This window comes from Coregonus lavaretus (genome assembly GCF_964263955.1).
Source record: "Coregonus lavaretus genome assembly, chromosome: 38".
In the NCBI taxonomy this organism is placed as follows: domain Eukaryota; kingdom Metazoa; phylum Chordata; class Actinopteri; order Salmoniformes; family Salmonidae; genus Coregonus; species Coregonus lavaretus.
Genome location: NC_140025.1, coordinates 23388159 through 23412585, shown reverse-complemented (window position 1 = coordinate 23412585; position 24427 = coordinate 23388159). Strand labels below are relative to the sequence as shown.

The window sequence follows — 24427 nt, the reverse complement described above, 5'->3', positions numbered from 1 at the left end:
GCAGCAAAACAACGCAGCCAATCGCCAGTGACACCGCTACAACAGAAGGTGGTGGTTTCTAATTCTGAGCTTCAATAAGAATAGCTCTCAGACATCACAACTCTAAAAACTATCAGAGGTGTGAATCCAATGTTGTCAAGGAGTCTTCAATGTTGTAAAATTGGCGTGTGTACATAATATTCGTTATGGATCTTATTTAACAAACGTGTACAGCATACAGATACAGAGCCTTTGAGCAGAAAATGCTCAATGCTGCTGCTACAGCATCTCAAACAGCAAATACATACATAGGCAACGGAAGGCAGGCTTCATTAGTATGTCACACACCACTTTGCAATGAGCTGGAGGCAGTGTGCATATACTTAATTGTTTGAAACCTGAACGTTTTAATACATATTATGAGGCAGGTCTTACCTTACTTCAAAGTAGCCTAGCCAAAATCAGACCATATCCGTGGAGGCAATTATTTTATTTTAAACTTTTTCACTGTCCAGTAGCCACAATCCTAGTCATATTAGCAACCCATGCTAGTTGATGCACATTAGATACTCTCAAAATTTCTAACGGATACTTTCATCTCGGTCACATGAAACCGCTTGCATGTGCGGTGCCCTTTTGACAACAGTGTTTTCCCGCTAACTGCATTATGGAACAAACATTCGCGAGTAGCCTACTGCCTTCTGCACATTGCTGCGCTTATAAATGTGAAGAAATAAAAGTTTATCAAAATGTTAAGCTAAACGTTCTGAACTGTTGCATCACACATAGCTTTTTAACGTGAAAATGGTTATGTAGCCTAGGCCTACTGGTTGTATGAATTAGGGATCTATCGTCCCACAACTCTCTCAGAGTCTGTTTGGAATAGGCTATTTCTTTCTCGACAAGCTGACCAATAGAATAGGTAAACCTTTCTACTATGGGGGATAGTAGATTGACATAGGCTAGTGATTTTGCTGTTCGTTACTTGCCTTGGCTGAGGAAAAGTAAATGTGGACAGTTCTTCTAACATCTTCAAAGTGCACATCAGAATTCTGTAAGAAGGACCGCACATCGTTGCATCCTTGACTTGCATGTTCTGTTAACATTAATTACCATAATCTAAATGTGATTTCTGTCATTCTGTGCACCGTGGGTGGATGCCTTAATCAGGTTACGCACCCATATGGGTCCGGTAAATTTCTGAAATGTCAGGTAAATTAAAATCCCGCCAGTCAAAAGCCCGGCAGCACATTTTCATAACGGAAATCCTGGCTGGGTTTATTTGACATGTTGATTGTTGGAATGGATGGGGATGCCCATAAGCTAGCTCAGTGTTTCCCAATCCTGGTCCTGGGGATAAAATAAATTGATAGTTACATATCGGGATATTATTTCTGACAACATATCGCATGGACAATATCACAGTAATCTTTTTTGCGCTAGTTGTCTGTCCCTGCACAAAAACGACAGTATTTTTCCTTCATAGCTTGTGCTCTCTTTTTAAATAGGGAGCCAATTTGTTTTCAGAACTTTTATTTCCATGACTGACCAAAACTTGTTTTCATATGCTCTTTTGTCTCCCTGAAGCAGTGAGCAATATTGTTTGGAACATCGAATCGCAATAAAATCTAAGTATCAACTTGCAATACATATAGAATCATGAGAAACGCGAGAATTGCAATACAGGTCCCTGGCAACTCCCAGCCCTACTGGGAAACCAAATGGATCCACACACGATTCCACTTATCGGATGGCTTGATGATGAGTTGATAAGTGGAATCAGGTGGGTTAGTGTGGTGTGTTATTGCCAGGGCAAAAACTAAAATGTGCATTGTGCACCCCGTTGGTTCACCAGGACCAGTATTGAGAAACACTGGGCCCTAGGCTATAAGTGAGCAGGCTGGTACATTGACAATTCCATATACATCAGTTAGGCTAGTCTGTCTGAGACCATGGCAACATCCACCTGGCTCCGGGGTGAAGTTTCCCCCTAGGTACAGATCTAGGATTAGCTTTCCATCCCCCAATCCTAACCTTAACCATTAGTGGTGAAAATGCTAAACTGACCCAAGATCAGCGTTTAGGGGCACCTTCACCCTCCTCAATCTACCCGAGACTGATCTGTGAGTGGGTTACATTGTCTTGTCACCTGCGACAGATGGTCAGGTCTGCAGCTTTGTTACACAAATAGAGACGAGTGGTTATGGTGAAAAAGAAGCCGATACGAGATAGAGGCAGCGTTTAAAAAAAGAAACCCCCACACACAGCCTACAACATATTGTAATGGGAACTCAATTAGTATACATGTACACACACCCTATCCCTTACTCTCTCACATCCACTCTTACCAAAAATCAACAAGTGAACTTGCGCTCTCCCTCTCAATGACACACTAGATGACGGCTAGTACGAGGTCATTTCTGCCACCCTGCTGCAACCAGTGCGTTGTTCGTGGTGGCCATGTGTGTGTGATGTCCCATCCTAATGAGCACTGTGAGGAGGTCCGCACAGCAGGGAGCCGGCAGATGCAGTGTGTGAGGAGGAGAACCTGATCTGGCCCTGTTGACAGAGGGCTGACACAGCTGTTCAGTGAGTTGACGGCAGAGAGACAGAACACTGATTCTGAGGACCCTAACTAGCTTTAACAATATAGGTGTAGATTGTGGGGTTCACAATGATACATGAAGTTGGCAAGCTCAAGTATGCTGAAGTCGGAAAAGGGAGATCTGTGTGTCAAGCATGTCATCAACATCAACTCCAATCATCACCTATATAAACAGACCCAAGTATACCTCAACTCCCACTAACATCACCAGAACACACATGGAAACTCTTCGAAACCTCCCTAAAGGAGCACAAACGCAAGAAGACCCTACACACACACACACCCCTCCCTGGGAGATAAGAATCAAATCAACACATTGAAGAAGCCATGTTTTCACACTTCGGGACGGACAACCTGCTGGATGGCGAGGGTGAGCTGGAAGCTGGCGAGCTCTCTCCATCAGTTCCAGACAGTCAGTTTCCTGTCAAAGCTTTCAACAGCTGGGATCCCGACTCACATACCCAGGGAGGGGTGGAAGAGTTGAGAGAGAGGCACAGTGGATGGCTACTACTGGGGACTTACTGGATTGTACAGTGTGTACAGATGTAGCAAATGTTCTGGACCGCAGAGTGATTGTTGAACTGTATGTCCTGTTAGGTGGTGCCTGTTGAGGTGACTCATATTATAAAGCAGACCTGAAGCACTGAGCTCAATTTCCTGTAGGGCTGGGCGATATATCGTGTGGGGTGATACAATAAGGACAATTTGGAATAGGAATTTGGTTTACTTTCTGAATTGACTGCCCCCAACCCTGCTAATGATGGAAGCCTACAGTATAGGCTCCTAATGAGATATAATGGATTTGAATGGACACCTTATCAACTAAACTTGTCCAATAGAATGCCATCTATCGCACTTCATATCACTATCATGATAAACATTCAAATGATTATAATATGCATCTTCTGCCAAAAAACCCTAGTCCTACTCCAGACTCATGTTCTAAAAAAGACTTGTATGTTAAAATGTCTTATTCTTCAATGGTCTCACACACGCTCACCTACGCACAATTTCCCAAGAATAAAAGAGAACATATACCATCCCTGAAGCACGCTAACCCACCTGCAGAGGTTCTGAATTTAGTTCAGACAGAGACACTTTGCGGGTGGTTACGAGTCGAGAGGCAGCTTCCCTCAGTCATTAACGGAGAGGATAAAATAGCCCATGAACATATTCAGGCTAGGGGTGGTTATTCACATTATTAACAGCTTCTCATACCAGTCAAATGCTACCGCCACTTATAGCATCCTAGGGATCTGCATCGCTGGCCTGCAATGCGGTGTGCTGTGTGGAGGTATAAAAAAAGACAACGGGAGAGGAAGGGAGGAGGGAGCAGTGAAGGGGAGAAAGTTCATGCTGTGGTCACAGGGCATTGGGTACATGAAGGGCATGGAAAGAGAGAGAGGCTGTTGGCAGTGGATGTCAGACACCGCTGGCATGAGGCTTGTGACAATTGTCTAAAAGCATTTGGAAGGACAAGCCTGAGAAAGACTAAGGCCTAATCAGTTCACACAACAAACACCACTTTGATTTATAAACACATACAAGAAGGCTGATCGGAGGTAGATTTCAAGATACCTCCAAACCAGGGTTTCCTTTAGCCGGTAATAGCCGTTGTTGAAAAGCCAATAAATAAAATTGGTGCCGGCCAATTGTCCGAAATAATGCTTTTTTAATTGATGGCAATACAAGTCGATGGAAATACATTTGACTTGTCATTCTTATCTGCCTATAGGTTAATTTGTATAATTTTCTTATTTATCAAACGCGTCCAGCATACAGATACAAAGCCTTGAGTAGAAAATCTGTCAGACAGTGCAAGAGCTGCTACTGCAGAATCTTGTGGTGCTTTCAAGACTGGAAAATACAAGGTCAAATCATGATGTCAGTGACCTACAGGTTAGAGCTCTAGAAAGAGGCCAGAGTTCCCGAGTTGGAATTCCGAGTTGGATGACCGTTCCAAAAAAAAATTGAACTCGGAAGGCAGGCTTCATCAGCGCGTCACACAACACTTTGCATTGAGCTGGAGGCAGTATGCATTTTGAAAACAAATACTTAATTGTTTGAAACCTGAATGTTTTAATACACAAGGCATGTCTTACCTTGCTTCAAAGTAGCCTAGTGGGATCTCCTCTCTTTCTAAATTTCTAACGGACATTTCCATCTTTGTCACATGAAACCGCTCGCATGCGCAGTGCCCTTTTGACAATGGTGTTTTCCCGCTAACTGCATTATGGAACAAACATTCACACATAGCCTACTGCCTTCTGCACATTGCTGCGCCTATAAATGTGAAGAAATAAAAGTTTATCAACATTCTTAGCTAAACGTTCTGATCTGTTGCATCAGACTCATTGCTTTTTAACATTATTTTTTATGTAGCCTAGTCCTATTAGTTGTATGAATTTGGGATCTATCGTCTCACAACTGTCCCAGAGTCTGTTTGAAATAGGCTATTTCTTTCTCGACAAGCTTACCAATAGAATAGGTAGCCTAAACTTTTCTACTATAGTAGATTGACATAGGCTAGTGATTTTGCTGTTCGTTACTTGTCTTGTTGGTTGAGGAAATGTAAATGTGGACAGTTATTCTAACATCTCCATAGTGCACATCAGAATTCGGTAAAAAGGACTACACATTGTTGCATCCTCGACTTGCATGTTCTGTTAATATAAATGACCATATTCTAAATGTGATTTCTGTAATTCTGAGCAACGTGGGTGGACGCCCTAATCAGATTACACACCCAATGCATACGGGTCCGGTACATTTATATTAAAATGTTGCCGGTCAAATGTCCGGCGCCACATTTCCCTAAAGGAAACCCTGCTCCAAACTGAGGCAAGCAATGTCTTGTGTGAGCTACATTCCTCAAAAACACACTGACTGATGAGTACCCAGTGAGTCAGAAGGCTTGCCACAGCCAGTGTAAAAATATATAGCCTAGCACAGCCCAAGGCCATTCACTTTTCCAGCCTGATCCTAGAGAGATTAAATAAAAATGATGAAATCTACATTCTGCCCTAAAGTTAACCCTCTCACAGCTAGCATGCAGCATCAACAGCTACATTGACATCAAGCTACATGTAGGCTATGGATGTAGCTACAACAAGGTACATGTCAATGCTAGAAAACAACACAATCAGGACTTGCAAGTTTTCGGTAACTCCATATGACAAAATAGGCTACATTGTTAACCCTTCGAGGTGGTCTTTAACATTTCCAGAATGTGATCTTATCAGGATCTAGCGTTGAAGCTTTATGAGAATTGAGAACATAATGTGCAATCGACATGACACAAATGTACCTAGACTACATGTATGAAAGACGAAACAGAGAGCAGCTTGTGGCTTCCAGCCCTCACGATCCAGGCTTATAGATGGCTGCTATAGGGGAGTGTCTGACAAGTACAGTCTTTGCTGAGACATGTTTTACAAAGCAGGATAAATAGTTGGAGGATTTGCATGGCGTTGAAGGTTACAACAATTAATGTGTCATCCGGCGTGACAGGAAAGATCAGCAGTCTCCATTTTCACATAATCTGCATTTTGACTAGAAGTTAGGGAATGAAGAGTTTTGGGGAGAAAACGGTTAGCCTATCAAAGACACAGGTCTTAAATAGCTTACCAACACCTGAAATGCACCGTGGACTAAATGTGCCTGAAAAGACAAGGCTGTCTTATGTAACTCAAAACCACCCATCTCCTTAGATACTGAGGTAAATGTACGGTATCTACACGTTCACATGGACAGTGTGAAACTGTTGCTCAATATATACTGAACAAAATAAAACTCAACATGCAACAATTTCATTGATTTTACTGAGTTAAAGTTCATATGAGGAAATCAGTCAATTGAAATGAATTAATCAGGCCTTATCTATGGATTTCACGACTGGGAATACAGATATGCATCTGTTGGTCACAGATACCTTTTTTTTTTTTTTTTATGGGCCTCACAATGGGCCTCAGGATCTCGTCAGGGTATTTTTTTGCATTCAAATTGCCATCGATAAAATACAATTGTGTTCGTTGTCCGTTGCTTATGCCTGCCCATGCCATAATCCCACCGACACCATGGGGCACTTTGTTCACAATGTTGACATCAGCAAACCGCTCGCCCACGTCACGCCATACATATGGTCTGCGGTTGTGAAGCCGGTTTGACTTACTGCCAAATTCTCTAAAACAACGTTGGAGGCGGCTTATGGTAAACAAATGAACATTAAATTATCTGGCAACAGCTCTAGTGGACATTCCTGCAGTCAGCATGACAATTGCACGCTCCCTCAAAACTTGAGACGTCTGTGGCATTGTGTTGTCTGACAAAACTGCACTTTTTAGACTGGCCTTTTATTGTCCCCAGCACAAGGTGCACCTCTGTAATGATCATGCAGTTTAATCAGCTTCTTGATATGCCACACCCGTCAGGTGGATGGTCACTAACAAGAATGTAAACAAATTTGTGCATAACATTTGAGAAAGATAAGCTTTGTGCATATGGAACATTTTTGGGATCTTTTAATTTCAGCTCATGAAACATGGAACTAACACTTTACATGTTGCGTTCATATTGTTGTTTAGTGTAGTAACTTCAGTCAACTAAAATCTCCCTGTGTCACGAAAACAGTAATGAGCCTAAAAAGCATCTCCCTGAGAGAGTGTCTATTACCTGTATGGGTTTCAACAGGAAGTTGGGGTTAATTTGAATTTTGCTGGGGCCCACTGTTTCGCTCTGCCCTCGTGGCCTAATCTGGCCCAAACAGATTTCATCATGGCGCAGACTGTTGACAGGGAACAGAGTTTACATACAGGAAGGTCTCTTCTGACATGGGGTTGTATTCATTAGGACACGCAACGGAAAACATTTGCAACATAAAACGATATTGACCATTTGTTGTTGGACAAGCCCAGGAAGTCCCTCCCCGTTTCAGTCCGTTGGTGCCTAATGAACACAACCATACCAACTCTTCTCTGACACTGATAAACTCGGATAAACTCGGAACCCTGTTCAGTGTTTAATGTCCCGACCCGTGTGGTGCATTATAAGGATAAGCTGAAACGATTTGTCATTTGGTTTCCTCTACAGCCAGAGATGCACCCAGCCAAACACATTCAGTACAAATGCATCTGTCAGATGTCCAGATTGAGACAATTTAGTTGTATTTTGCGACCTTTGGACTTGGCTGTGCAAGTTACATTTTTTTTATAGGTCGCACTGGTGTGAGCTGCACATTCTATCTGGTCACCTCAATCATCTTATTGTTTGGGTGGATGAAACCATGATTTGTTAAACAGCAAATTGCATTATCCTTCCTATAATAAAAGTGTCTGCCCTGCTGCTGTGCCTGCCTGTTTCGCTGGGGCCGGCTGCTGTAATAAGCGAGCCTCTCACAATCTCGTGTGGCCCTCGTGATTGTATAACATTTCAAAATGCAATTGCGGGTATTAAAAATATCAGCCTTCCGGAGATATACATTTTATTTCTTAACGATCATTGAGCTCAAAGCACACTGTTTTATAATGAAGATATCTGATATGGCTTTGAAATACGGAGCGCACAAAATTCCACATTGGCCATCGCAAGTGCACTAGGCCACATTGCAAAGTTATTTTTAGGACATTACATTTACTGTTAGATTAATACATAGGCCTAAATATAATATTAGTGCACATAAAGATAAAGGCAAATTCATCTACTGAACAAAAACAATTCTTAACATTCTGACAGTAAAAGAACAAAAAAAGCCTAATTGTTAACCCAAATTTCATGACAATCACTGCATTAGGTTGCGTTTCAAAATATTTGGAATCAGAAAAAGTCTGAGGCAAAAACAGTGGCCTAAACACCTGCTCAACTTAATATTGACCAAAATTACACTACGCAAGCACACATTCAGCAATGTATGATGATAGCCAAGTAGGAAAAAAAAGGCACTAGCAAAACTCGCCTACACCCCTTCAAACAAACAGAGTTGACGATTTTTACGGTCATATAGCAGAACCAACTCGCATACAGAGTGAAGAGAGTGAAGCTCAGAGATAAGAATTCGAGACGGTGGCAGTTGGCTAATTCTGTTGGCGACCGTCTTGTATCCAACTCCCTCATCTGTGCGAGCGCAATGATTGGGTGTCTGTTTCACGGCTCCAATGACCTGCCTGTAGAGGAGAGGAGAGCTCTGGCATTAGCGCTGTGTGCTAGCTAATTAAAGGAAGAGGGGAGAAAGAGAAGAGGAAGAAAGAGAGGAGAAAGAGCTTCTAAATATATCTATGGTGAAACAAAGCTATCATAAGTGGGCATTACAATATGAAAGCCCGGCTAGAGCACTAGTTATTAGCTCCCCTCTTGTTCTCGCCAATCCAATGTGTTATTATGGTGAGACAAAGCTTTTTTTCCACCGCCATAGATGAGAGGTTGTAGAATAAAAGGTGGGGGACGATGTCATTATATCCTAGTAACCCTTATTGTTCTAGTCTGTAAAACCTCCGCCACTGGGATCATTAAGATACATCACCGCCAACGTGAAGTGGGAAGGGAGGAAGAAACCAATGGCTATTCAAAAGATAGAGGTTGAATAGCAATGAATAGCCGTAATTGGCCACTGACAACAAACGGAAATCCATTTATACTGGAACACACCTGTTTTTTTCATTTTAATAATGTTGACACTTCAGCATAACTTGATCAGGTAATTCGCACTGAGTTAAGGGTTAACCTCTGGCTAGTGGGCCTAAATATCGTACTGAGGGTCTGCTGGTGGTGGGTCTATTTGCGTCATGGTGAGTAATAGGAGGCTTGGCTGGCTCCGGGGACGCTGGAGAGGAGCAGACAGGAGAGTGGGTGCAGGAACGGCAGGAGGTGTGAAGATTAGCACTCCCCAGCCCTCATCTGCCAACTTTGCACTGGGTCATCGCTGATAGGGAGCGAAAGAGCGAGGGGGAGACGAGCGGGCAGAAAGAGGGAAAGGGAGACTCTTGCACGCAAAGGTGCATACACACATCCTAAAAAAGGGTTTGATACAGCTCTATATACATCTAGGCCTATCGGTTCAGATAGCACTTTAGCATAATGGACTCATAGCAACAGCTGCTACGCAGAGAAAGCCATTGGATAACTTCTGAGCCGTAATGACTATTTTCATGCCAATACTAAAATTACACTTTGTCCTTCAGCACAGTGAAAGCCACAGGTTTGACTGACGAGTCAATTCCTTTCATGAGAGAACATTACCATCACTACTCGGCTTAGATTTAAAGTAAGCATTGTCTTTGTTTTCCCCTTATTTGGTTCCTTTTCTTTTCTGTTTCTGCTCGAATTGGACATGATTGATTTAGCCACGGAATGATCTCTCTCGGGTCGGGCGAGAGGAAGGGGGCTTAGTTTACTCCCCTTACGCCTCAATCACACCGATACCGTTATAGCGCAAAATGGTACACAGCATAATCTGGATATGTGTGCAACAAAATTTCAACATTCACCTTCTGCTACCATTTCTGTCAAGCCGTCTATGCATACAGTTTGATGCATACGTTCGATAAATCCAACGTATGCACCATACAGAAGAACGCACTGCAACTGCCTCTGCAACGCAATGCTGCAAGGCAAACGCAGCGCTCCATTGGAAATGAATGTACTTCTGGTGTACCAAAATGCAATGACGCGATCGGTGTGATCGATGCGTTTCTCAGTGCTAAGTGCCTGTGCCTCTGTGCGTACGCCTGATTCAGCATGCTAAATGCAGAGACTTCACACAGAGCTTCAATACCCTCTTCGCTGTAGCGTAGCAGGGCAAAAAAACACAACCAACTGCAAAAAGGGCCGATGTCTTCACCTGCCCAAAAGTTCCAAAGTAACACACATGCAAGGGTGAGGCTAGCTGACATTGAGGTTAGTAGTCATAGTAATACAGACAATGAAGTCCTAGGGCGCTGGTCAAAAGCAGTGCACTACATAGGGAATAGGGTGCCATTTGTGACACAACCCTTGTACCATCTATGCATCTAGAGGAAGTGAATACAGAGTGGAGTGAATGAATACCCAAGTTAATGTTCATATTCTTAGATCATAGTTCACACTCTAGATAGATCAGAGGTTACAGAAGTTCACAGTTCGCAAAGTTCATGGGCATTGCCAATGCCATGTGTGTAATTTAATTGGCAACGTATACAACAGTGTCATACACCAGGCCTAGTCTAAACATTAGGTTTAGGCCTATACCACAACGCTCAGAGTTGGATATGATGGTTTTGACAGGGGTATAAAGGATAGGAATTAGTGAGCTACTCATTTTTTTCTAGCTTTAAAATAAGCACATTCTTCTCCTCTCCCCTGCAACTCTTCCCCAGGTCCTTACTGTACAAGATAACATAGTAAACTATGTTCTGTCAATATACCTGGTAAAATAATGGTTAATAAACAACTCTAAGGGGGGCCCTATAAAATCTGTGATATATTTTCCAAAATTGTGTTCTCACTTTTGTTTTTCAATCTTAAAATTGCATGCACTTTCAGAATTGTTTGGCGAGCTACTGTTAGCTCGCGATCAACCTGTTGGAGACCCCTGTCATATCATATTTTGACAATATTGCAATATTATTTTTGCGCTAGTTGACTGTACCTACACCAATTGTTTTATTATTTTGACATTTTAGTCATTTAGCAGACACTCTTATCCAGAGCGACTTACAGTAGTGAGTGCATACATTTTTGTACTTTTTCTATACTGGTCCCCCGTGGGAATCGAACCCACAACCCTGGTGTTGCAAGTGCCATGCTCACCAACTGAGCCACACGGGAGGACTGTTCTCCATCTTTCAGCACTTTTTTCCATGACTGATCAAAACTCGTTTTCTCATGGCTGTCTCGTCCCGCTGCAGCAGACATATGGTGACCAATACATTTGGAACATCAAATCGCAATAAAATCTAAGTATCGAATCACATTACATATAGAACCGTGAGAATTGCAATACATATCGTATCAGCGCCTAAGTATCGTGATAATATCGTATCGTGAGATCCCTGGCAATTCCCAGCCCTAATAGTAAGGCAATGCATATTTTCAGAGAATAACAAGTACATAATATATATTTGAACAATCGCAATACTCTGGCAACGTGTTTATGGTAAGCTGGCATTGCTTAATTGATTACGTGGGTCGAATTTAATCCACAGAAGTGTACAGTGCAATATCACAACGTGTTGCTGTACTCATGAGTGGCATGATTTTCCATGTCTGAAGCGGGCCTATAGGCCTTTTTGTTAGGCAAGACAGCTGTGCATAGCTGCATCTCACTGTAGTAGGCTGTGGTCTATATTTTGGTTATTTGGATCTCCATTCGCATTTTGTTTACTGCGTTTGCTTACTTTTAATGTAACTAGCCTAAATGTAGATTGTGTCATGCTTTTATCGATCTGCTATTTTGTTTACTAGGCCAACTTGGTAACACTGTTTTGTTCTGTTTACATTCATTTGTTTGCATCCGCAGTTGTGTTCGTATACTAAGACAAACTGCTATTCAGTATTTTTGTTTGCATGCATGAACAACTAGTCTACTACTTTCAGCATTAAGTTCGCATTATTTTAGAAAGACAGCTGTGTGTACAGCTGCATTTACATAGGCTGTTTGTAGTCTTCTAGCCTATATTCATTACCAAAACGGCCTCGCTATAGAGTGTAGGGCACTGTCAATTCTGCCGAGACAGCGCAGTGGAGATAGGTTGGCCTGAAATCTGTAGCCTGCCACTTAGAAAGCACTCAGTCTCAGAGGGATTTGAACTTTATGTTTATTGTGGTATAGCGTGATATAAGCAGAATTCAATATAATTTCAAATGCAAGAACCCCCAAAAAGTGTGCCCCCTCAACGATTTCAACTTCCCCTTAGTCACTTTATCCTGGCGCCGGGTCTGGAAAGAAGCAGATAAGTAGACTAATGGCTGGTTAGGGTATGCGGCTGGCTGTGCACAGCTGTCACGAGTGATATTATGACATCTGACATCACGCTCTGAACTCTGATATTCTATGTGTAGGACGCATAGGGATGCATTCTGTGTTCAATCATTAATTTTTATATAAGAAACATGCAGCATTATTCATTGTAGGGTGGTAATGTTAGCTTGCCAGCTTAGATGCTAATGTGGCTAGCTAGCTAAAGTTAATAGCTTTGTGTGTAATACATTTGCGCTATTGAAACATACATATAATTTGCTTCTTATCAACTATAACTGCAACATTATTTCTAACACAGGTTGCTTAAATCGCGTAGCATTCCAAATTTCCCAGTCAGGAACAAAGTTTGTTGCGTGGAGTGCGTGATAACACAGCCCCCATGCAACATGCAACATTCACCACCCCCACGTGCCAAGTTGATGAGAACACGGCAGGTAGCTTAGTGGTTAAGAGCGTTGTGCCAGTAACCGAAAGATCGCTGGTTCTAATCCCCGAGCCGACTAGGTGAAAAATATGTTGATGTGCCCTTGAGCAAGACACTTAACCCTAATTGCTCATGTAAGTCGCTCTGGATAAGAGCGTCTGCTAAATGACTAAAATGTAAATGTAATGTCTTAAGCAGCATACAGCAAAATCCTAAGGAACATCACAGTCTTTTGCACAAGCACTTAAATGTACAGTAGGCAGCAACATCCAGTTGAGAAATAGCTGAAATGAACACACTATGGCACACTCTTACGCTCACACTTCCTGGCTATGGCATCACTTCTTCCCACAACATTTCCACGTTGGTGGTGAAACAACTTTTTTTTTTTTTATTGTGATAAGGGCATTTAAACTATAAGGATATCCTCAACACTACAGAAGTGGATACTATACTGAACAAAAATATAAACGCAACATGCAACAATTTCAACGATTTTACTGAGTTACAGTTCATATTAGGAAATCAGTCAATTTAAATAAATAAATTAGGTCCTAATCTATGGATTTCACATGACTGGGCAGGGGCGCACTGGGGAGCCAGGTCCAGCCAATCAGAATGTGGTTTTCCCCACAAAATAGCTTTATTAGACAGAAATACTCCTCAGTTTCTTCAGCAATCAGGATGGCTGGTCTCAGACGATCCTGCAGGTGAAGAAGCCGGATGTGGAGGTCCTGGGCTGGCATGTTTACACGTGGTTGTGAGGTCAGTTGGACGTACTGCCAAATTATCTAAAACGACGTTGGGAGGCGGCTTATGGTAGAGAAATGAACATTAAATTATCTGGCAACAGCTCTGGTGGACATTCCTGCAGTCAGCATGCCAATTGCACGCTCCCTCAAAACTTCAGACATCTGTGGTATTGTGTTATGTGACAAAACTGCACATTTTAGTGGCCTTTTATTGTCCCCTGCACAAAGTGCACCTCTATAATGATCATGCTGTTTAATCAGCTTCTTAATATGCCACACCTGGATTATCTTGGCAAAGGAGAAATGCTCATGAACAGGGATGTAAACAAATGTGCACAAAATGAGAGAACTAAGCTTTTTGTGCATATGGAACATTTCTGGGATCACTTATTTGAGCTCATGAAACATGGGACCAGCACTTTACATGTTGCGTTTATATTTTTGTTCAGTATAAATAATGTCTGCATTGTGGCCCATCTAAATTAACCTTTTCATATTTTCTTGTGCCCACCAAATATAGGCTAAGCCTACAAAACAATATGCTGAGCCTCAAAGCAGTATATAGCAACAAACCATAAGGAACTAGCAGAGTGACCAACTCACAATGAGTAAAACTGCTCTACAGATATTGATGAGTTCCTCCTGACCATGTGTAACAAGCAGTGAAAACAAAACATGGAGCCAAACGTCCCTGGTCTCATTAGAAGTGTAAGGGCTGTACTTCAAGTCGAGCCCAGGACACCAATCAATGTGAGTCAGGCCATTGTTGTTCTCCATTACATAAGGGCTGCTCTCTCCCTCTTCTCTCCGGCCGTCCACAGTCATAATCGCTAGCTAGTTCATACCCTGTCAGATAGCATTACCCTCAGCTCTGTTTGTCAATGCGGAAGAGGTGTGTGTGGAGGGAAGAGTGATCTTGGATGGGGGGGGGGGGTTAAAGGTGAAAGGTCAACGAGGTCGTCGCTCTGAGGAAACCGCCATGGCGGGGCCATCTGCGATTGGACGCTTGACTCGGCAACGGTGGCTGACAGCTGATATGATGTGATTCTGAAAAGGAGTCTGGACAGATCAAACTCTGGCATTGTTGGTCGCCGTGCGCTTTTCTGTCTGAAAGGAGGAGGGAGCCAATCTCCCCTCGTTCTTTGAACTAACAGCATTTGAACTACCAGTATGTATCTCAATCCACTATCCATCTGTCAAGGAAAAACTTGTAATTGAGATGGTGTTAGTCAACAATGAAGCAAAAGGTTTTATTTATGTGATAGGCTACTAGATACATTATAAGCAAATAACTGGTGTTTATGGCTATGAATGCAGGCTACTAAGTTATAAAGAATCTAACTTTCCCTAAAGAACTCCCCAGATTTTACCCAAACTGGTTAACAATGGTCAAATATTAGGAGACAAGCAAACCTTTTAGGATGACGACACACACGCGCTCTCACTCTCAGACACAGTCAGGTGGCTTTATATAGGTCTACTGTTTGTTGAAGGAGGAGAGTTCAGAGCTGCCCTTGCACGAGGCTGTGTGTTTATTTTCAATAAAAAGCCCAGCCCCTTGCAAAATTCACCTTCTCAGCAAGCATGCTGTGTGCCCCAGACCATGTTTTTGTCCACAGACACAGTGCAGAAATAAGTTATGTTTGGTCGTCATTTGATCCCTGGATCTACCTTGAAAAAAGCTAACATTAGCTGTGACCTTATTTGTACCAGTTAACCTGACAAACATGCGTCAAGGGAGAGAGGTGAGAACCAGCAGAGAAAATTGGTCAGCTGTTCATACGACACGCCACCTTGTGTAGAGATACTGTAGAGGGTATATCAGATGAAATCTTGCGACTTGTGACGGCCAAACAACCTGCCCGCTTGACCCTATCCCCTCCTCTCTTCTCCAGACCATTTCCGGAGACCTTCTCCCTTACCTCACCTCGCTCATCAACTCATCCTTGTCCGCTGGCTATGTCCCTTCCGTCTTCAAGAGAGCGAGAGTTGCACCCCTTCTCAAAAAACCTACACTCAATCCCTCCGATGTCAACAACTACAGACCAGTATCCCTTCTTTCTTTTCTCTCCAAAACTCTTGAGCGTGCCGTCTATAGCCAACTCTCTTGCTATCTCTCTCAGAATGACCTTCTTGATCCAAACCAGTCAGGTTTCAAGACTGGTCATTCAACTGAGAGTGCTCCTCTGTGTCACGGAGGCTCTCCGCACTGCTAAAGCTAACTCTCTCTCCTCTGCTCTCATCCTTCTAGACCTATCTGCTGCCTTTGATACTGTGAACCATCAGATCCTCCTCTCCACCCTCTCCGAGTTGGGCATCTCTGGCGCGGCTCACCCTTGGATTGCGTCCTACCTGACAGATCGCTCCTACCAGGTGGCGTGGCGAGAATCTGTCTCCGCAGCACGTGCTCTCACCACTGGTGTCCCACAGGGCTCAGTTCTAGGTCCTCTCCTATTCTCTCTATACACCAAGTCACTTGGCTCTGTCATATCCTCACATGGTCTCTCCTCTCATTGCTACGCAGACGACACACAATCTTCTCCTTTCCCCCTTCTGATAACCAGGTGGCGAATCGCATCTCTGCATGTCTGGCAGACATATCAGTGTGGATGGCGGATCACCACCTCAAGCTTAACCTCGGCAAGACGGAGCTGCTCTTCCTCCCGGGGAAGGACTGCCCGCTCCATGATCTCGCCATCACGGTTGACAACTCCGTTGTGTCCTCCTCCCAGAGTGCAAAGAACCTTGGCGTGATCCTGGACAACACCCTGTTGTTCTCCGCTAACATCAAAGCGGTGACCCGATCCTGTAGGTTCATGCTCTACAACATTCGCAGAGTACGACCCTACCTTACACAGGAAGCGGCACAGGTCCTAATCCAGGCACTTGTCATCTCCCGTCTGGATTACTGCAACTCGCGGTTGGCTGGGCTCCCTGCCTGTGCCATTAAACCCCTACAACTCATCCAGAACGCTGCAGCCCGTCTGGTGTTTAACCTTCCCAAGTTCTCTCACGTCACCCTGCTCCTCCGCACACTCCACTGGCTTCCAGTTGAAGCCCGCATCTGCTACAAGACCATGGTGCTTGCCTACGGAGCTGTGAGGGGAACGGCACCTCAGTACCTTCAGGCTCTGATCAGTCCCTACACCCAAACGAGGGCATTGCGTTCATCCACCTCTGGCCTGCTGGCCCCCCTACCTCTGCGGAAGCACAATTCCCGCTCAGCCCAGTCAAAACTGTTCGCTGCTCTGGCACCCCAATGGTGGAACAAGCTCCCTCACGACGCCAGGACAGCGGAGTCACTCACCACCTTCCGGAGACACTTGAAACCCCACCTCTTTAAGGAATACCTGGGATAGGATAAAAGTAATTATTCTACCCTCCCCACCAAAGAAAATAAAAAATAAAACTATTTTTTTTGTTGATATATTGTAAAGTGCTTGTCCCACTGGCTATCATAAGGTGAATGCACCAATTTGTAATTCGCTCTGGATAAGAGCGTCTGCTAAATGACGAAAATGTAAAATGTAAATGTAATGTATAACATAGAGCCAGGAGGTTTCCCTGACCATGTGACCTGATTAGGAATAACTCCAGGCACTAGTGATAGGACATCACATGGGATCACTCCTGGCCCTCAGATGCAGACACAGCAACATGCAACAGGTTGGTAATGTTGGTCAAAACCACCATTTAATAATAACAAAACTAGCTAACAAACAAAAATCTTCCTGGTAATTGCAATATGCGCAATGCAGGAAGATAGCTGACTCTATGCATTATACATTTTTTACCCAGAACCTAAAATGATGGATGTGGGTTAGGGCTGACCCCATTTAGTTGACTGGTCGATTGTTTGGTCAACCGAGATTTTAGTCGAGCAGTAGCAAACAAAACTAATATCATGGTGGACTGATCCATTGTGGAGGCCGTGGGGATGGCACTGTCCATCACTCTAAGACATGTGCTACTGAAATTGTATATGGTTATGTTATGTAAAAACAATGGTGCAACAAATAAAAACAATATTATTTTATAACAAATGCGCTTTCTACCGCATTGGATAGTGGTCGCTATCAGTGGTTCTGAAAAGCATCAGTGCGCTGTTGAATTAGCACCTTTTCCTAGACTATGTTTCTATGTGCATAATAGCAAAGTTAACCAGCATATTGGTGTTGAGAACAATGCGGCGGAGGCAGCAGCGGCGTTAGGAGAAGAGAAAACAGCCCTTGCCTTAATTGTCTAAGAAATGTAAGGAGAGAAAATGACAAATGTAAATGTGTGAATGTGAAAACCAACATAATTAGGTCTATAATCAATAGCCTACCTTAAAAAGGTGCCTGGCTTTATAAAGCATCCATATTATCTACAGAAATAAGACAGATCCTGCTTCTGTTGCCTGTTTGAGTGTTTGTTTAATAGCCTACTGATTCCGTGAGCACAAAGCCTCACGCAACCACATGTCGGATAAACAATTTCACAAATTCCGCTGCTTATTATCTTTGCTACGCTGTAATAAAGGCTTTACACTTTACAGCCTCTCTGGTATTATTTATAAATGTATTTAGTGTTGCTTACACTGTTCCATATAGTCCTTTATCCTTGATCTTATTATGATTTGATTTGCAAAAATTTTTAGGGGGTAGATCAGCTTTAATATTGCAGACATATTGTAACTTCCATCAATGTAATTGTCTGCATCACTTCCAATCCCCCATATGTTTTTTTCTCTCGCAAAAAAAACCAAACAATTATGAGTAAAAACAACCAGAATATAATTATTGTAAAATGTATAGAGTATGTATAAGCTTGATGTAGAGGCCTAAGCATTGTTGTTCACTAGTTTACTCCAATTAGGGAAGGGGTGGTGGGGTTGGAAAGTAATAAAGGGAAATATTATTTTTTTAAAGATACGTATGGTTTGTTTGTTTATTTATATATATATATATATATATATATATATATATATATATATATATATATATATATATATATATATATAGCTAAAAAAATTAAGGGAACACTTAAACAACACATCCTAGATCTGAATGAATGAAATAATATTATTAAATACTTTTCTTTACATAGTTGAATGTGCTGACAACAAAATCACACAAATTATTATCAATGGAAATCCAATTTATCAACCCATGGAGGTCTAGATTTGGAGTCACCCTCAAAATTAAAGTGGAAAACCACACTACAGGCTGATCCAACTTTGATGTAATGTCCTTAAAACAAGTCAAAATGAGGCTCAGTAGTGTGTGTGGCCTCCACGTGCCTGTATGACCTCCCTACAACGCCTGGGCATGCTCCTGATGAGGTGGCGGATGGTCTCCTGAGGGATCTCCTCCCAGACCTGGACTAAAGCATCCGCCAACTCCTGGACAGTCTGTGGTGCAACGTGGCGTTGGTGGATGGAGCGAGACATGATGTCCCAGATGTGCTCAATTGGATTCAGGTCTGGGGAACGGGCGGGCCAGTCCATAGCATCAATGCCTTCCTCTTGCAGGAACTGCTGACACACTCCAGCCACATGAGGTCTAGCATTGTCTTGCATTAGGAGGAACCCAGGGCCAACCGCACCAGCATATGGTCTCACAAGGGGTCTGAGGATCTCATCTCGGTACCTAATGGCAGTCAGGCTACCTCTGGCGAGCACATGGAGGGCTGTGCGGCCCCCCAAAGAAATGCCACCCCACACCATGACTGACCCACCGCCAAAACGGTCATGCTGGAGGATGTTGCAGGCAGCAGAATGTTCTCCACGGCGTCTCCAGACTCTGTCACGTCTGTCACATGTGCTCAGTGTGAACCTGCTTTCATCTGTGAAGAGCACAGGGCGCCAGTGGCGAATTTGCCAATCTTGGTGTTCTCTGGCAAATGCCAAACGTCCTACACGGTGTTGGGCTGTAAGCACAACCCCCACCTGTGGACGTCGGGCCCTCATACCAACCTCATGGAGTCTGTTTCTGACCGTTTGAGCAGATACATGCACATTTGTGGCCTGCTGGAGGTCATTTTGCAGGGCTCTCGCAGTGCTCCTCCTGCTCCTCCTTGCACAAAAACGGAGGTAGCGGTCCTGCTGCTGGGTTGTTGCCCTCCTACGGCCTCCTCCACGTCTCCTGGTAGCGCCTCCATGCTCTGGACACTATGCTGACAGACACAGCAAACCTTCTTGCCACAGCTCGCATTGATGTGCCATCCTGGATGAGCTGCACTACCTGAGCCACTTGTGTGGGTTGTAGACTCTGTCTCATGCTACCACTAGAGTGAAAGCACCGCCAGCATTCAAAAGTGACCAAAACATCAGCCAGGAAGCATAGGAACTGAGAAGTGGTCTGTGGTCACCACCTGCAAAACCAGTCCTTTATTGGGGGTGTCTTGCTAATTGCCTATAATTTCCACCTGTTGTCTATTCCATTTGCACAACAGCATGTGAAATGTATTGTCAATCAGTGTTGCTTCCTAAGTGGACAGTTTGATTTCACAGAAGTGTGATTGACTTGGAGTTACATTGTGTTGTTTAAGTGTTCCCTTTATTTTTTTGAGCAGTGTATATTACACTTGATCTTTCTTGAATAAGTTTCTCCATTTCGTTTTGTTTTTCCTTTAAATGTATTCTGATTGTTATGATTATTATTATGATCATCATTTTAATAATAAGTAACGTCATTATCATTAGTAGGCTTAGTATAGCAGCCTAGTATAACCACCATCGAGCTGTAAGCCTAAGAGCACATCCTGTTTAGTCTTAATACCGTAACTTAGGCCTATATTTCAATACTTATATAGGCTACTGTATCAATCATTTATTTGTTCATGTCATCACACAGCATACGAGTCATTCATGATTTGAAATGCAATCAAGCGACCATTGAATAATTAGCGTAAACAATAAATAGGCCTAAACGTTCCATTTTGGAAATTGCATTCACAAATGAACGCGACTGTTTTTAGTCTAATAAAGGCTTTACAAAAAAACATTACTCTAGTACGCTTATCATTTATTTAGTGTTGTTTACATTGTCCCAAACGGTCAGAAAAAGTATATTGTAATCCAACAGCACCTTTTTGGCACACATAATATGCACGCAGCGCTTGCTCCTTTCCTTTTTTTTCTTGATCTCCAGTATTTTCCACAACTGGTCAAATTTATTCCACACAAAAAAAAAAACATCTGACATCCCCTTTACCTCCCGAGCAACCAGTAAACATTCCCGTTTCGAGTGCATCCATTTTCCTGTCAAGTGTTACGGTGTTCAGAGTTGGTTATAACCAATTTAGTAATGTAATTATGATATGCTATAGGTCAGGCCCTATTGGTCACGTGCACGCAATGCATACATGTGTCACGTAAAGAGAGCAAGGGTTGAGAGAATAGGGAATGTTTTTCCTAAACAAATTAGGGATTTCGGTAAAGTAACTTTTCAATCAGAAACGGCTGTAATTATGTTGCAGCTTCAACATGGACAGCGCAATACACATTGTTGATGTTCTGTGGTGGTCACAGCAGTAGGGAGGAGAGAGAAACAACGGGTGCTACTCAGTCACTCGCTGACCTTTTATTTATTTTTTATTAAACACCGCAAGTCTGAGCCAGGAAGTCAATCGAATCAATTGCGGTCGGACTCCCTCTAGTCATTTGTGTGTCTTCATTATTTCAAACAGTTTTCTTAAAGCATCAGACAAGCTAAGTGCATATACAGTGCCTTCGGAAAGTATTCAGACCCCTTTTTCCACATTATTTTGTTACGTTACAGCCTATTCTAAAATGGATTAAATAGTTTTTTCCCCCTCAATCTACACACAATACCCCATAATGACAAAGCAAAAAGTTTTGAATTTATTTGCTAATGTATTAAAAAAACAAAACGGAAATATTACATTTACATAAGTATTCAGACCGTTTACTCAGTACTTTGTTGAAGCACCTTTGGCTTTGATTACATCATCGAGTCTTCGGTATGACGCTACAAGCTTGGCACACCTGTATTTGGAAAGTTTCTCCCATTCTTCTCTGCAGATCCTAACAATCTCGTCAGGTTGGATGGGGATTGTTGCTGCACATATATTCCGGTCTCTCCAGAGATGTTCGATCAGTCCGGACTCTGGCTGGGCCACTCAAGAACATTCAGATACCTGTCCCGAAGCCACTCCTGTTTTGTCTTGGCTGTGTGCTTAGGGTCGTTGTCCTGTTGGAAGGTGAACCTTCGCCCCAGTCTGAAGTCCTGAGCGCTCTGGAGCAGGTTTACTTCAAGGATGTTGCTGTACATTGCTCCGTTCATCTTTCCCTCGATCCTGACTAGTCTCCCAGTCCCTGCCACTGAAAAACATCCCCACAGCATGATGCTGCCACCACCATGCTTCACTGTAGGGATGGTGCCAAGTTTCCTTGGCATTCAGGCCAAAGAGTTCAATCTTTGTTTCATCAGACCAGAGAATATTGTTTCTCATGGTGAGAGTCTTTAGGTGCATGACCAAGCGGGCTGGTCATGTGCCTTTTACTGAGTTGCTGCTTCCGTCTGGCCACTCTACCATAAAGGCCTTATTGGTGGAGTGCTGCAGAGATGGTTTGTCCTTCTGGAAGGTTCTCCCATCTCCACAGAGGAAATCTAGAGCTCCGCCAGAGTGACCAACAGGTTCTTGGTCACCTCCCTGACCAAGACCCTTCTCCCCCGATTGCTCAGTTTGGCCGGGCGGCCAGCTCTAGGAAGATTCTTGGTGGTTCCAAACTTCTTCCATTTAAGAATGATGGAGGCCACTGGGTTCTAGGGGACCTTCAATGCTGCAGAAATGTTTTTGTAACCTTTCCTAGATCTGTGCCTCGACACAATCCTGTCTCTGAGCTCTACGGAGAATTTGTTTGACCTCATGGCTTGGTTTTTGCTCTGACATGCACGGTCAACTGTGGGACCTTATATAGACAGGCGTGTGCCTTCCCAAATCATGTCCAATCAATTGAATTTACCACAGGTGGACTCCAAATCAAGTTGTAGAAGCATCTCAAGGATGATCAATGGAAACAGGATGCACCTGAGCTCAATTTCGAGTCTCATAGCAAAGGGTCTGAATACTTACGTAAATAAGGGTTTTTTTATTTTATTTTTTTGTTATACATTTACAAAGATTAATAAAAACCTGTTTTCGCTTTGTCATTATTGGGTATTGCGTATAGATTGCTGATGATTTTTATTTAATCCATTTTAAAATAAGGCTGTAACGTAACAAAGTGGAAAACGTCAAGGGGTCTGAATACTTTGAAGGCACTGTAGTTGATTAGGTTAAAACACATAGAATGTGTCTACAGTTGAAGTTGGAAGTTTACCTACACTTAGGTTGGAGTCATTTAAAAACTCGTTTTTCAACCACTCCACAAATTTCTTCTTAACAAACTATAGTTTTGGTGAGTCGGTTAGGACATCTACTTTGTGCACGACACAAGTAATTTTTCCAACAATTGTTTACAGACAGATTATTTCACTTATAATTCACTGTATCACAATTCCAGTGGGTCAGAAGTTTACATACACTAAGTTGACTGTGCCTTTAAACAGCTTGGAAAATTCCAGAAAATGATGTCATGGCTTTAGAAGCTTCTGATAGGCTAATTGACATCATTTGAGTCAATTGGAGGTGTACCTGTGAATGTATTTCATGGCCTACCTTCAAACTCAGTGCCTCTTTGCTCGACATCATGGGAAAATCAAAAGAAATCCAGCAAGACATCAGAAAACAAATTGTAGACCTCCAAAAGTCTGGTTCATCCTTGGGAGCAATTTCCAAACGCCTGAAGGCACCACATTCATCTGTACAAACAATAGTACGCAAGTATAAACACCATGGGACCACGCAGCAGTCATACCGCTCAGGAAGGAGACGCGTTCTGTCTCCTAGAGATGAACGTACTTTGGTGCGAAAAGTGCAAATCAATCCCAGAACAACAGCAAAGGACCTTGTGAAGATGCTGGAGGAAACAGGTACAAAAGTATCTATATTCACAGTAAAATTAGTCCTATATCGACATAACCTGAAAGGCCGCTCAGCAAGGAAGAAGACACTGCTCCAAAACCGCAATATAAAAGCCAGACTACGGTTTGCAACTGCACATGGGGACAAAGATGGTACTTTTTGGAGAGATGTCCTCTGGTCTGATGAAACAAAAATAGAACTGTTTGGCCATAATGACCATCGTTATGTTTGGAGGAAAAAGGGGATGGCTTGCAAGCTGAAGAACACCATCCCAACCGTGAAGCATGGGGTTGCAACATCATGCTGTGGGGGTGCTTTGCTGCAGGAGGGACTGGTGCACTTCACAAAATAGATGGCATCATGAGGAAGGAAAATTATGTGGATGTATTGAAGGAACATCTCAAGACATCAGTCAGGAAGTTAAAGCTTGGTCGCAAATGGGTCTTCCAAATGGACAATGACCCCAAGCATACTTCCAAAGTTGTGGCAAAATGGCTTAAGGACAACAAAGTCAAGGTATTGGAGTGGCCATCACAAAGCTCTGACCTCAATCCTATAGAACATTTGTGGGCGACTCTCTCCAGAATGGATCAGCGGTCTTCCGCCAATTCTTGTGCATTCATTGTTTTATTGTGTGAATGGTTTACCCTTTGATTTTGGTTTATTCCCTAATTTACGAGATTTGTCAATTTTTTCATTGTCTTTTGTATGGAGTGCTCATGTGAGCAATGAGTATGTGTCTGGTT

The 24427-nt window shown here is 42.9% G+C and overlaps 1 protein-coding gene across 2 annotated transcripts in view; it reads right to left on the bottom strand.

Moving 5' to 3' along the window:
* The window catches only part of tmem131l (transmembrane 131 like), an 84165-nt gene that overhangs the window by 43187 nt on the left and 16551 nt on the right, over window positions 1–24427 (bottom strand). The gene's annotated exons all lie outside the window — the stretch shown is intronic.